The sequence below is a fragment of the Apium graveolens genome, chromosome 9 (assembly GCF_009905375.1).
Source record: "Apium graveolens cultivar Ventura chromosome 9, ASM990537v1, whole genome shotgun sequence".
Classification (NCBI taxonomy): domain Eukaryota; kingdom Viridiplantae; phylum Streptophyta; class Magnoliopsida; order Apiales; family Apiaceae; genus Apium; species Apium graveolens.
In genome coordinates, this window is record NC_133655.1 from 186,137,657 (window position 1) to 186,149,229 (window position 11,573).

Sequence of the window (11,573 nt, forward strand, 5' to 3'; positions counted from 1 at the left end):
GCGATGAGGCATCCTCGGGTACTGCTTGTGACGCCCTCCAAACCCGGGTCAGAAGTTTGGGATTCACAATACACAGCCAATATATAAACATGTATATAAAATATTATATACATTGACCCTTTTTTACACAACCACGGATCGCAACAGATTAAAGTATGAAAACAAACCACATCCTTAACTTTAATTACATCATAACAAATCATAACTAGTTCAACTTACCACTGATAATAATATCGTTCTTACAATCTTGCATAACTCATTTACAATATAAAACTCCTGCTAGTTCGATCCAACTTAACTTGGAATCCTAGCTCATACACTAGGCAGGTGTTAGGGCGAAATCACGCACTAATATCCATGCAAGTATACGCGTTCGCAAGTAATATAGAATACTTTCTAGTTCGTTCCCTCAGAGACTCAGACTAATTTATTGTCTAATTTAACTCACTCACCAATGTATGACTACTTCTCAATGTTAAGATAATAACACTTAAAATTGTTGATTAAATATTAACTATAATTAACTACTTAATTAACCACTTAACTAACACTTCAATTTATCAATAATAAAACACTCATGAGATCACAACTTCATTATTACTTCCTTCTATAGCCATAGTTATTACCTTTAGCATGTGACAGTGATGATATTAATCGAATAACACAAAACTGATAAAAGCCAACTTTCATTGTACTAATACCATTCTACCAAACATCCACAATTAAGATAGAAGTTGAATAGTCATCAATTATGTTGAGTTCCTATATATCTACAGAAATTGACAACACAACGATTTAAGCACAAGTTATTCCTTTTTGATTACATAGGGCAAATAAAACTGTTAGAGTTACCCACTAATCATGCACAACGTACATGAACCTATGCTAGCATGGCAAGTTCTAAATCTCAAGATCCACCGTCGCTTCACAAGAGATTAACACCCTATCTTATATGTTCGCGACGCACATAAGACGAATACGCACAACCAATACTAGATATCATGCAATCATCACATACTAAAGTATTAAACAATTAACTAAAGAATTCCATAATAAATCCGTTGCAACCCCATGATCACGATTAGCCCATAATAGAACTTATCGCCATCATGGGTTCATATGAAATCATGATAAACAAACACAAGAAAATAATAACTAAACTGATTATATTAAAACAGAGTACGTCACAAGAGTAAATAAGTCAAAGCAAGAAAACTAGCATCCAACGTTACAACAAAACAAGAATCACAAGAATATATGCTTCCTCTTCGTTGCTGTGTGCTAAATCAGTCTTCTTCCTTATCTCCTTCGCTTCTTGCAAAACACAATATAAAACATAATCTCCTCTTAATACTCTGTGAAAAACGTCTCAAATCTACCTATATAATAGTCCCATAAAACTCAGATTACATAGAAGTGGAAGCCAAGCAGAAGTAGAAGTCTAAAATAATATATCTTTTTCCCCGACCCTGCGCGGCCGCTCAGCATTTCTGCGCGGGCGCGCAAGGCTGCTGCGCGGCCGCTCAGCATTGCTGCGCGGGCGCGCAGGACCCTTCTGGAAAAATTCCATGTTTGCTCCGTTTCTTCGCCGTAATCTTCCCGTTCTTTTCCTCTCGCAAAGGTGAACACATGACAAGGCTTATTCTTGATGATTCCTCCTCCGAAATGCAACTAATACCCTGAAATGCATAAACACTAGAAAAATGCATCAAATACACAAAATACTTGATTTCAAGACACCAATTTAAGCCATTTTAAGACGTTCTAAGTGGTATAAAATGCCACTTATCACACCCCCAAACTTAAATCGATGCTTGTCCTCAAGCGTCACAGACTCAAAAATAAATAAAAATATGCATGAATGCAATCTATATGAAAATGCAACGATCCCTCTTACTACAATTAACCAACCAAATTGTCACGTCTCAACGAATGCAGTTAGACACTAAAGATCAATAAACTCATGCAAACGGACATACCGCCAGAAACGTGGTGTGTGCAAATGCTTAACAGATATGCTTTGGAACTAGACCAATTATTATGACTAGACTATCCTCAAGGCAATCCTACGATTATACAAAGAATAAAAATTCTAGGCACAAAGTGATATACAACACTATAAGAACTCTGGAGCTTACTACGGAATCGTGCTTTTTATTTACAACTCAAATGCTTATTTGACCGTGCAATGAGTGAGGTCCACAAAAGACTTATACAATGGTATCCATGTAATGAGCGTTAGGTTAGCGGATCCCAGACTCTAAAAGCCTTAGGTCACTAGGCACAAAGTCCCCTAAGAACTTAATAACTCGAATACCAAAGAGCCCACTCTTGATCAATTATGCAATTTTTTTTTTTTCTGAGCAAGTGCGTTTCGCTCCATCTTGCTCAACCCTAGACTACTCGCATAACATGCGAGGCGGCTACTAGCCATTTGACGCCTAGCCACAACTAGCAACAAATTCCATTTTTACTCCATTTTTTTTTCTTTTTCATGCCTTTACCACTAAGAACCTATTATCAAATTCTAAGCATAATAAATAGATTATCCTCGAAAATAATCAGATCATAACAATAATCTAGTCCTTAAGCATTCTCTAAGACTTAGTGACAATACAAGTGCTTCTAGCATGCATATCAACCTACACAACTTAATATCACTTTAATGCTATCACTACACTCGCATCAATATCACAATTCAGTCGATAAATCATTGCAAAAGGGATCATGGTATATGCATGAGCTATATGATATGACAAACAAATAAAGCTATATATAAAAAAAACTATATGGCAAAAATTATGCAACTATATGAACTAACTATCATGAATATGCAACTATATGACACACACAAAATATTCCTTAACTACCACCCCCAAACTTAAAATCTTCACTGTCCCCAGTGAAGGTAGTAGAAAGGAACACAGGGTATACCTACTCGGAGTCATCATCATCACCCTCAGTGGGTGGAGTATCAGGCGGCGGGTATGCAGAGTCCTCACCAAAAACTGGCCACTGGATATCAGCTCCAAGGCCTCGAAAAGCAGTCCCTAACGCAAGAGTGAGCTCCTGAGCAAACCTGCTCTGCGTCTCATACATGGCATCCATCCGCCGTGAAAGCCTCCTATACTGGGCATCACCCATCCCAGCACCCTCCTGAGCTCTAGAAGAACTAGCCTCACCACGCCCTGACCTGGCCATAGTAGCACCTCGTGCTGGACGCCCTCCTGGAAGACGATAACCCAACCCATGCTCCTCAGGCTCACCACCGGTCCACTCCTGCATCCCATTCAGAGTGCCAGAATCTATCGGAGCTGTTGGCAACTGCAACTGCTCATAAGCCGGCCAGTTCACTCCTACTGCTCGGCATAGCTTTGTAACCGTGGATGCATAAGGGATGTTCATATGCTTTGCTCCCCTCAAAAACTTCAGAATTCCTTGGTAGATAAACTCACCAAGGTCCACATAGTATTCCTCATTCAGAATTCCCCACAACAGCTGTGCTCTCTCAACTGTGACCTCGTGTGCATGTGAAGAAGGCAAAATATTAGCACATATAAATGCATTCCATGCACGGGCATACCTGTTCATGGTGATCGCCGGAAAGTGACGATACTCATTATTGGCTGGACTGCGGTTCCAAACTGTGCCCGGTTGACAGAGAGTCGCACAAATCAAATCCAAGTCAAAATCCTCAGCAGTCTTTTCATTCCAATTCTCCTCCTCGGGCTTCCTCTCTCGCTGTCCAGTCACACGGCGAATCGCCGTAGGATGATAATCAACCGTCAGCCCACGAACTACAGAAAACCCATTCTTTTCAGCCTTTGCGTTCGCGTAGAACTCGCGAACAACACTCATCGGTACTGCTTCGGGTGACTCACAAAAAGCTATCCACCCCTTCTCTGCAATCATGGGCAACAACTCACCATCCCTCCCTGATGGTAAAAACCCCCTCTCCTTCAGAATCGGCTTCCCCAACAGCCTAGTGTACTCCTCCTCCGCGGCTCTGTCAGTTAACCGAGGCCTTGCAGCAGTACCCCTTGATGAATCAGCAGTAGGAACTGTGCTGCTGCTGTCAATAGTGCGTGCTCTCTTGGGTGCCATTGATTTGTGAATAAAAGTGTATAAGAACTGATTTTTGATGTTTATGAGAGGGTTTAAGTGTAGGAAGTTGTGGGAGATATGTAGGATAGGTGTAGGTATATATAGGGTGTGGAGTAGGTTAAATTAGATTAGGAGTGGGGTTGAGGGATAAAATCATGGGGTAATGGGAAAAGAATTCGTGGGTTTATGGGCTGTGATGGGTTTTTGTGTTTTTGTTTGTTGTTTTTTTTTCTGAACTGTAAAAAAAAATTCTGGAACTCGACCCCTGCGCGGCCGCTCAGCATTTCTGCGCGGGCGCGCAGAAAGCTGCGCGGCCGCTCAGCATAGCTGCGCGGGCGCGCAGAGGGTCTCTGGAATTTTTTTTTTCAGCCCCTGTTTTCTGATTTTTTTGTGTTTTTGGATAGGTTATTAACTTCTATGGGTTCTTGTAACAACAATTCATGGGTTGCCTCCCACGCAGCGCTTCTTTTTCGTCATTAGCTTGACGTTCCGTATCTTTCTCAAATAGTCAACAAAATGGCACTAACCACCTCTCAGTTTGCCATGTCCCCATAGTAGTGCTTCAACCGCTGACCGTTAACCTTGAATGCTTCGTCCGAATCATTCTCAAAAATTTCCACCGCTCCATGTGGAAACACAGTTTTGACAATAAAAGGTCCAGACCACCTTGATTTCAACTTCCCAGGGAAAAGTCGGAGCCGAGAGTTGAATAACAGAACTTGTTGCCCTGGCACAAATAACTTTGGATGTAGCTTCCTATCGTGCCACCTCTTCACCTTTTCCTTATACATTTTGTTATTCTCGTACGCTTGAAGTCGAAATTCATCAAGTTCATTAAGCTGAAGCATTCTTTTCTTACCAGCTGCATCTAAATCCAGGTTCAATTTCTTCAATGCCCAGTAGGCCTTATGCTCAAGCTCCGCCGGTAGATGACATCCCTTACCGTACACCAACTGAAACGGTGACATCCCAAGTAGAGTTTTGTATGCTGTTCTGTAAGCCCAAACAGCTTCATCGAGCTTTAAAGACCAATCCTTCCTTGACGGAAAAACAACCTTCTCTAGAATGCGCTTTATCTCTCTGTTAGACACTTTCGCTTGACCATTTGTTTGCGGATGATAGGCAGTAGCTACTCGATGATTCACATTATAACGCTGCATCATAGAAGTGAACTTACGGTTGCAAAAATGCGATCCTTCATCACTTATGATTACCCGAGGTGTTCCAAACCTTGTGAAAATTTGCTTATGAAGAAAATTTAGCACTGCCTTTGCATCATTTGTCGGTAAAGCTTTAACTTCGACCCATTTTGAGACATAATCGACTGCCAGCAAGATGTACTGATTATTGCAAGATGAGATAAAAGGCCCCATGAAATCGATTCCCCATACATCAAAGACCTCGACTTCAAGCATCACATTTAATGGCATCTCATCCTTCCTTGACAAATTTCCCACTCTTTGGCAACGATCACACCTTAAAACAAACTGATGAGCATCCTTGAACAAGGTAGGCCAGAAAAAACCTGCTTGCAGAATACGAGCTGCCGTCTTCTCACCTCCATAGTGTCCACCACAAACCGTGGAATGGCAGTCTCGTAATATCCCCTCCGTCTCACAGAACGGGATACATCTCCTGATGATCTGGTCAGCTCCCTGTCTAAACAAATATGGTTCATCCCACATATACCACTTCACCTCATGCAGAAACTTCTTCTTTTGCGCGGATGTCAAATTAAGAGGCATTATATTGCTGACAAGATAGTTTACAATATCTGCAAACCATGGTTCTTCCTCCTGAATTGCAAACAACTGCTCATCCGGAAAAGATTCATTGATTAACGTCCTATCTTGTGAAGTAGAATCGGGATTCTCCAACCTAGAGAGATGGTCAGCTACTTGATTCTCAGTACCTTTTCTATCTTTGATCTCTAACTCAAATTCTTGAAGTAAAAGCACCCAACGAATGAGTCTCGGCTTCGAATCCTTCTTAGAAACCAGATAGCGAATAGCTGCATGATCAGTGAATACTGTCACTTTCATACCAAGCAGATAAGATCGAAATTTCTCAAAGCCAAAGACTATAGCCAAAAGCTCCTTCTCAGTAGTGGTGTAGTTCAATTGGGCCCCATTTAAAGTCTTACTCGCATAGTAGACCACATGGAAGAGATTTTTCTTGCGCTGTCCCAGAACTGCACCTACCGCATAATCACTCGCATCACACATCATCTCAAACGGTTCTGTCCAATCTGGTGCTATAATAACTGGTGCCGTGATCAAACTCTCCTTGAGAGTCTCGAATGCTGCCAAACATTCATCATCAAATTTGAAAGGCACATCTTTCTCAAGTAAATTGCACAACGGCTTAGATATCTTTGAAAAGTCCTTGATGAATCGCCGATAAAAACCCGCATGACCGAGAAAACTACGGATTCCTTTCACCGAATTAGGTGGGGGAAGATTTTCAATGACTCCCACCTTGGCCTTGTCCACCTCCAGACCTTTGCTAGAGACCTTATGCCCAATATAATGCCTTCACGCACCATAAAATGACATTTCTCCCAATTAAGCACCAAATTAGTTTCCACGCATCTTTTGAGTACGGCGCGCAGATTATTTAAACATTCATCATATGAGTGTCCAAAGACGGAGAAGTCATCCATGAACACTTCGACGTTATTTCCAATCATGTCAGAGAATATAGCCATCATACATCTCTGAAAGGTGGCCGGGGCGCCACATAACCCAAACGAAACTCTACGAAAAGCAAATGTGCCAAATGGACAAGTGAAGGTAGTCTTTTCCTGATCCTCTGGTGCAATACAAATCTGATTATACCCGGAATAACCATCCAGAAGACAAAAATACTCATGTCCCGCCAATCTGTCAAGCATTTGATCAATAAATGGAAGAGGAAAGTGATCCTTTCTTGTGGCTTTGTTCAATTTCCTATAATCCATGCATACTCTCCATCCTGTAACTGTTCGAGTAGGGATGAGCTCATTCTTTTCATTTGCGACCACAGTGATACCTCCTTTCTTAGGAACACATTGTACAGGGCTCACCCACGAGCTGTCAGAAATAGGATAAATGATGCCTGCATCTAGCCATTTCATAATTTCTTTCTTCACCACCTCCTTTATGATGGCATTCAGTCTTCGTTGCTGTTCCACAGTTGGCTTACTTCCTTCCTCTAGCAGAATTTTATGCATACAATATGAAGGACTTATCCCCTTGATGTCTGCTATGGTCCATCCTATAGCCGATTTGAATTCTCTCAAAATTCTTAAGAGCTTGTCTTCCTCACTACCTGAATGGTCAGCTGAAATAATAACAGGTAACGTAGATGAATCACCTAAAAAAGCATACCTCAAATGTTCAGGTAATGGTTTGAGCTCTAAGGTAGGCGCTTCCTCTATTGATGGTTTGAGCTTCCCTTCAGCGTTCTTGAGGTCAGAAGTACCAAGAGATTCAAATGGTATATCCAGCTTTCGCTTCCAGGGAGAAGCGTTCAGATATTGTAATTGCTCGTTGCTATCTTCATCATCACTGTCAAATTCCCCCACTAAGGCCTTTTCCAATGCATCAGACATTAGCATGTGCTCGAGTTCCGAAGTAACTGCAGAATCAATCACATCCACTTTTAAGCACTCCTCATCTTCTGTAGGGAATTTCATTGCCTTGAATACGTTGAAGGTCACATCCTGGTCTTGAACCCGCATAGTAAGTTCCCCTTTTTGCACATCTATCAAGGTACGGCCAGTAGCCAAGAAAGGCCTCCCCAAGATTATGGGAATCTTCTTATCTTCCTCAAAATCCAGAATAACAAAATCTGCAGGAAAGAAGAGCTTATCCACCTTGACGAGCACATCCTCAACTATGCCCCTTGGGTAAGTAATGGAACGGTCAGCCAATTGTAGCGACATGTATGTGGGTTTTGGATCAGGCAGATCCAGCTTTTTAAAGATCGACAAGGGCATCAGATTAATGCTTGCTCCCAAATCACAAAGGCACTTGTCAAAAGTTAGATTGCCAATGGTGCAAGGAATGGTGAAGCTTCCTGGATCTTTCAGTTTTGGTGGTAACTTTTGCTGCAGAACAGCGCTGCATTCTTCCGTGAGAGCAACGGTTTTAAGGTCATCCAGTTTCACCTTCCTTGAAAGAATAGTCTTCATAAACTTCACATAACTAGGCATTTGTTCCAGAGCCTCAGCGAAAGGTATATTGATGTGAAGTTTCTTGAACACCTCCAGAAACTTCCCGAACTGTCTATCCAGCTTTTGTTGCTGCAATCTCTTAGGAAAAGGTGGTGGAGGATAGAGCTGTTTCTCCCCTGTATTAGCCTCAGGCAGAGTGTGTTCAACAGTAGTCTTCTTTGGTTCCGCCACTTTCTCCTTTTGCTTAGATTCTTCATCTCTAACTTCAGCTTCGACTTCTTTTGCCTTTTCAGCATCAGCTACTTTTCCAGACCTTAAGGTAATAGCCTTGACTTGCTCTTTAGCTTCCTTCCTGCCTGGTACTTCCGTGTCACTGGGAAGAGTGCCAGGTTGACGATTGAGCACTGCATTGGCTAATTGACCGATTTGATTTTCCAAGGTCTTGATAGAAACCGCCTGAGTCTTGCACAACAGTTGAAGTTCCTCAAAATCAGCACTAGTAGGTGCAGCTGCACTTCCCTGTTGAGGATATGATTGTCTTGTAGCATACTGCTGTGGTTGCTGGAATCCAGGTGGGTTAAACTGTTTACTCACTCCTTGCTGATATGGTGGCTGAATAGCATTCTGATTATTTCCCCAGCTGAAATTTGGATGATTTCTGTTGTTAGGATGATAGGTCGCTGGCACAGGCTGTTGTTGTCGCTGATAATTATTCACATACTGAACAGATTCGTTGACAAGAGAACACTGATCCGTTGCATGAGAACCTACACAAAGCTCACAAACCATAGCTATTTGATTAACTCCATACGTAGCCAAAGAATCAACCTTCATTGATAGCGCTTGGAGCTGGGCTGCAATAGCGGTGGCTGCATCAACTTCCAGAATACCTGCTACCTTGCCTGATGTCATCCTCTGAGTTGGGTTCTGATGCTCATTTGCAGCCATCGTCTCGATAAGATTGTACGCCTCAGTATAGCTTTTAGCCCATAAGGCGCCTCCAGCTGCTGCATCGAGCATGGGCCGAGATTGGGCCCCCAAACCATTATAAAAACCAGTAATTACCATCCAATCCGGCATTCCATGATGTGGATATTTTCTCAACATTTCCTTGTAGCGTTCCCAAGCCTCGCACATAGATTCTGTAGGTTGCTGCGCAAACTGAGTAAGAGCACTCCTCATAGCAGCAGTCTTTGCCATTGGATAAAACTTCACCAGAAACTTTTGCACAAGATCTTGCCACGTAGTGATGGACCCAGCTGGTTCAGAATGTAACCAGTCTTTAGCCTTATCCCTCAGTGAGAATGGGAAGAGCCTCAACTTGATAGCCTCATCAGTCACGCCATTATACTTAAAAGTGCTGCATATCTCGACAAAATTCCTTATGTGCATGTTGGGGTCTTCAGTTGCCGCTCCTCCAAAAGAAACAGAATTCTGCACCATCTGAATAGTGCCCGGCTTGATTTCAAAGGTGTTAGCTTGAATAGCCGGATGAAGGATGCTTGACTGAATGTCATCAATTTTAGGCCGAGAAAAATCCATAAGAGCTGGATCAGCTTGAACAATACGATCTCCCATGTTTACTGGTTCTTTCTGCTCAGTTCCTGAATCTGAATCCTCAAAATCTAACTTCTCCGGTGTATTAAGAACTTCGTCTTTCTCCTCAGCTGTATCTAAGGTCCTCTTGCGAGCACGAGAACGAGTTTGCATAAACGTTTGCTAAAGTACCTGAAACACAACCGAAAAGAGTAATTAACTACTACGTCCTAATCACTGAGTCCTAATGACCAATGATGGTAAGTACATAAACTAAACAAATACGCCGAGTCCCCGGCAGCGGCGCCAAAAACTTGTTAGGGCGAAATCACGCACTAATATCAACGCAAGTATACGCGTTCGCAAGTAATATATAATACTTTCTAGTTCATTCCCTCAGAGACTCAGACTAATTTATTGTCTAATTTAACTCACTCACCAATGTATGACTACTTCTCAATATTAAGATAATAACACTTAAAATTGTTGATTAAATATTAACTATAATTAACTACTTAATTAACCACTTAACTAACACTTCAATTTATCAATAATAAAACACTCATGAGATCACAACTTCATTATTACTTCCTTCTATAGCCATAGTTATTACCTTTAGCATGTGACAGTGATGATATTAATCGAATAACACAAAACTGATAAAAGCCAACTTTCATTGTACTAATACCATTCTACCAAACATCCACAATTAAGATAGAAGTTGAATAGTCATCAATTATGTTGAGTTCCTATATGTCTACAGAAATTGACAACACAACGATTTAAGCACAAGTTATTCCTTTTTGATTACATAGGGCAAATAAAACTGTTAGAGTTACCCACTAATCATGCACAACGTACATGAACCTATGCTAGCATGGCAAGTTCTAAATCTCAAGATCCACCGTCGCTTCACAAGAGATTAACACCCTATCTTATATGTTCGCGACGCACATAAGACGAATACGCACAACCAATACTAGATATCATGCAATCATCACATACTAAAGTATTAAACAATTAACTAAAGAATTCCATAATAAATCCGTTGCAACCCCATGATCACGATTAGCCCATAATAGAACTTATCGCCATCATGGGTTCATATGAAATCATGATAAACAAACACAAGAAAATAATAACTAAACTGATTATATTAAAACAGAGTACGTCACAAGAGTAAATAAGTCAAAGCAAGAAAACTAGCATCCAACGTTACAACAAAACAAGAATCACAAGAATATATGCTTCCTCTTCGTTGCTGTGTGCTAAATCAGTCTTCTTCCTTATCTCCTTCGCTTCTTGCAAAACACAATCTAAAACATAATCTCCTCTTAATACTCTGTGAAAAACGTCTCAAATCTACCTATATAATAGTCCCATAAAACTCAGATTACATAGAAGTGGAAGCCAAACAGAAGTAGAAGTCTAAAATAATATATCTTTTTCCTCGACCCTGCGCGGCCGCTCAGCATTTCTGCGTGGGTGCACAAGGCTGCTGCGCGGCCGCTCAGCATTGCTGCGCGGGCGCGCAGGACCCTTCTGGAAAAATTCCATGTTTGCTCCGTTTCTTCGCCGTAATCTTCCCGTTCTTTTCCTCTCGCAAAGGTGAACACATGCCAAGGCTTATTCTTGATGATTCCTCCTCCGAAATGCAACTAATACCCTGAAATGCATAAACACTAGAAAAACGCATCAAATACACAAAATACTTGATTTCAAGACACCAATTTAAGCCATTTTAAGACGTTCTAAGTGGTATAAAATGCCACTTATC

General features: G+C 41.4%; 1 non-coding gene across 1 annotated transcript; it reads left to right on the top strand.

Moving 5' to 3' along the window:
- Positions 1-9,338: 9,338 nt before the first annotated feature.
- Positions 9,339-9,445, top strand: LOC141688097 (small nucleolar RNA R71). The gene has a single exon (XR_012561563.1). It is a non-coding gene; the product is annotated as a small nucleolar RNA R71 (small nucleolar RNA).
- The last annotated feature ends 2,128 nt before the right edge of the window (positions 9,446-11,573 follow it).